Source organism: Ascaphus truei, unplaced genomic scaffold (genome assembly GCF_040206685.1).
Source record: "Ascaphus truei isolate aAscTru1 unplaced genomic scaffold, aAscTru1.hap1 HAP1_SCAFFOLD_666, whole genome shotgun sequence".
NCBI classification, from domain to species: domain Eukaryota; kingdom Metazoa; phylum Chordata; class Amphibia; order Anura; family Ascaphidae; genus Ascaphus; species Ascaphus truei.
The window spans coordinates 77,089-81,473 of record NW_027456999.1 but is presented as its reverse complement, the minus strand read 5'-3'; the positions used below and the strand labels follow the sequence as shown (position 1 = coordinate 81,473).

Here is a 4,385-nt window from a genome sequence, read left to right as displayed (position 1 = left end):
TATGTCATGATATGATTTGTCATGATATGTCATGATATGATATGTCATGATATGATATATGTCATGATATGATATGTCATGATATGATATATGTCATGATATGATATGATATTTGATATGTCATGATATTATGTCATGATATCTAACGATATGTGATTATATGTCATGATATAATATGATTTGTCATGATATGTCATGATATGACATATCAAAATATTCAACAAAATAATGCAAATGAATGACAAACAGAATGAACAAAGAGAAAACCAACGATGAGAATGGGATTTGAACCCATGCGTGCAGAGCACAATGGATTAGCAGTCCACCGCCTTAACCTCTCGGCCACCTCATCTATAGATAAAAATAAAAAATGATTTTTTTAAAAACAATGCAAAAAAAGAAGATAAAAATAATGCGAAAATTAATGTAACGATAAAAAAATTCAAATATAATTATAAAAAGAATGCAAAAAATCATGTCATGATATGATATGTAGTGATATGTCATGATATGATTTGTACAAATACTGCATGTCATGATATGATACAGTAGCGACATCTTTTATTCGAGTAAATGCCGGCGGCATGCCGGGATCTACCCCAGCTGCCGCCAGTCAGAAACGCGCGCCGCCGCGTTTCCCCCACGCACCCCCCTCCACATCGCGCGCAATTACCCCCCCAAAGACACCCCGAACCCGGCTTCTACTCTGCCCCTCTGCTTCCCCGCACCCCCGCTTACCTAGATTTGAACTCCAGGGGTGTCGGGGAAGCCTGGGGAAGCCGGGGAAGATGGGGAAGCCGGGCGCGCTTGTGACCGTGACGTCACAGTGCGCCGCCACGCGCCACGGCTACCCGCTTCCCAGCCTCATTCAGCCAGCGGCATTTGCTCGAATAAGAGCTGCCGCTGCTGTATATGTCATGATATGATATATGTCATGATATGATATATGTCATGATATGATATATGTCATGATATGATAATATTTGATATGTCATGATATTATGTCATGATATAATATGATTTGCCATGATATGTCATGATATGGCATATAAAAATATTTAACAAAATAATGCAAAATGAATGACAAATAGAATGAACAAAGAGAATACCAACTTTGAGAATGGGATATGAACCCATGCATGTAGAGCACAATGGATTACCAGTCCATCACCTTAACCTCTCGGCCACCTCATCTCTAGGAAAAAAATAAAAAATGATTTATTTAAAAAACAATGCAAAAAAGAAAAAAATGCAAAAATAATGTAACGATATAAAAATGCAAATATAATGATAAAAATAATGCAAAAAATCATGTCATGATATGATATGTCATGATATGTCATGATATGATTTGTCATGATATGTCATGATATGTCATGATATGATATATGTCATGATATGATATATGTCATGATATGATATATGTCATGATATGATATGTCATGATATGATTTGTCATGATATGATTTGTCATGATATGTCATGATATGCTATATGTCATGATAATGTCATGATATCATATGTCATGATATGATATATGTCATGATATGATATGATATTTGATATGTCATGATATGATATATGTTATGATATGATAAATGTCATGATATGATATATGTCATGATATGATAATATTTGATATGTCATGATATTATGTCATGATATAATATGATTTGTCATGATATGTCATGATATGGCATATAAAAATATTTAACAAAATAATGCAAAATGAATGACAAATAGAATGAACAAAGAGAATACCAACTTTGAGAATGGGATATGAACCCATGCATGTAGAGCCCAATGGATTAGCAGTCCATCACCTTAACCTCTCGGCCACCTCATCTATAGAAAACAATAAAAAATGATTTTTTTAAAAAACAATGCAAAAAAGAAAAAAATGCAAAAATAATGTAACGATATAAAAATGCAAATATAATGATAAAAATAATGCAAAAAATCATGTCATGATATGATATGTCATGATATGTCATAATATGATATGTCATGATATGATATATATGTCATGATATGATATGTCATGATATGATATATGTCTTGATATGATATGATATTTGATATGTCATGATATTATGTAATGATATAATATGATTTGTCATGATATGCCATGATATAATATAATTTGTCATGATATGTCATGATATGACATATCAAAATATTTAACAAAATAATGCAAAATGAATGACAAATAGAATGAACAAATAGAAAACCAACTATGAGAATAGGATTTGAACCCATGCATGCAGAACACAATGGATTAGCAGTTCATCACCTTAACCTCTCAGCCACCTCACCTATAGAAAAGAAATAAAAAAGGATTTTTTTTAAAAACAATGCAAAAAAGAATAAAATGCAAAAATAATGTAACGATATAAAAATGCAAATATAATGATAAAAATAATGCAAAAAATCATGTCATGATATGATATGTCATGATATGTCATGATATGATTTGTACTAATACTGTATGTCATGATATGATATATGTCATGATATGATATATGTCATGATATGATATGTCATGATATGATTTGTCATGATATGTTATGATATGACATATCAAAATATTAAGCAAAATAATGCAAAATGAATGACATATAGAATGAACAAAGAGAATACCAATGATGAGAATGGGATTTGAACCCATGCATGCAGAGCACAATGGATTAGCAGTCCATCGCCTTAAAACAATGCAAAAAAGAAAAAAAGGCAAAAATAATGTAATGATATAAAAATGCAAATATAATGATAAAAATAATGCAAAAAATCATGTCATGATATATGTCATGATATGTCATGATATGATATGTCATGATATGTCATGATATGATATGTTATGATATGATATATGTCATGATATGATATGTCATGATATGATATATGTCATGATATGATATGATATTTGATATGTCATGATAATATGTCAAGATATAATATGATTTGTCATGATATGTCATGATATAATATGATTTGTCATGATATGTCATGATATGACATATCAAAATATTTAATAAAATAATGCAAAATGAATGACAAATAGAATGAACAAAGAGAAAACCAACAATGAGAATGGGATTTGAACCCATGCATGCAGAGCACAATGGATTAGCAGTCCATCGCCTTAACCTCTCTGCCACCTCATCTATAGAAAAAAATAAAAAAGGTTTTTTTTAAAAACAATGCAAAAAAGAAAATAAAAATAATGCGAAAATTAATGTAACGATAAAAAAATTCAAATATAATTATAAAAAGAATGCAAAAAATCATGTCATGATATGATATGTCATGATATGTCATGATATGATTTGTACTAATACTGTATGTCATGATATGATATATGTCATGATATGATATATGTAATGATATGATATGTCATGATATGATTTGTCATGATATGATTTGTCATGATATGATATATGTCATGATATGATATTTGATATGTCATGATATGATATATGTCATGATATGATAAATGTCATGATATGATATATGTCTGATAATATATATATTTCAGGGGTGACTCCATTTTGTCTGCTGTATAATCATTTTTATACTAACACTGCCATTATGCTTAGTCACACGATTTAACTAACATTTTTCCAACTACCCTTTTTCTGTATCTAATGTTGGCTGAGCTTCTGTGTTGAAATAGGAAGTATTGACCAAATAAGGCACAAACGGGAACTTATGTACGGTCTCAGCTATTTAATCTTGAATCATGTGATGTACGGGAGTTTCCATATAAATGATTTAATATCTTGTTATGTCTAACATAAGCACAAAATAAGGGAAATAGAAATTGGCATGTAATCATCTTTGTTTTCGCTTGGCTATATAACCTGACTGAAATCGCCTAATAAACAGGAGAGATTTTTGACGCACACTGGTGTCAGACTCAATTATTTCTCCTCCGAGCTGCTCGTACTTTTCCAGGGCTGTAACAGTGGGAAATCCTTCGAAGGTGTTCGATCCGATGTACTGGAGATGATCCCGACATATGCTGAGTCGAGGATTAATTATTAAGATTTGGTGTCAGAAAGTGGGATAAGGCTCGACGGCTGGGTAAGGTACAAGATATCAATTTTATCTGTATATTATCCTCCCGGTGTCCCTTATTTCGAACCCTATTATATATTACCTCCGTACTGGACGAATTAGACTATATGGTTAATAGTTTAACCACAGCCAAGGATATAAAGGGTGAATCCGGGCTGAGTCAAGGATATAAAGAGTGAATCCTGACTGAGTATAGTGCCAGGGTGAGTCCCTGCTAATAGATATCGTGTGAATATCAGGAAATACTCTTACAGCGACTGTGGAAACGTATACCCATTTTTCTGGGAAATATTGGTGTATTTTATTGT

At 31.7% G+C, this 4,385-nt stretch overlaps 1 non-coding gene across 1 annotated transcript; it reads right to left on the bottom strand.

Moving 5' to 3' along the window:
- Positions 1 to 270: 270 nt before the first annotated feature.
- Positions 271 to 352, bottom strand: TRNAS-GCU (transfer RNA serine (anticodon GCU)). The gene has a single exon. It is a non-coding gene; the product is annotated as a tRNA-Ser (tRNA).
- Positions 353 to 4,385: the final 4,033 nt, after the last annotated feature.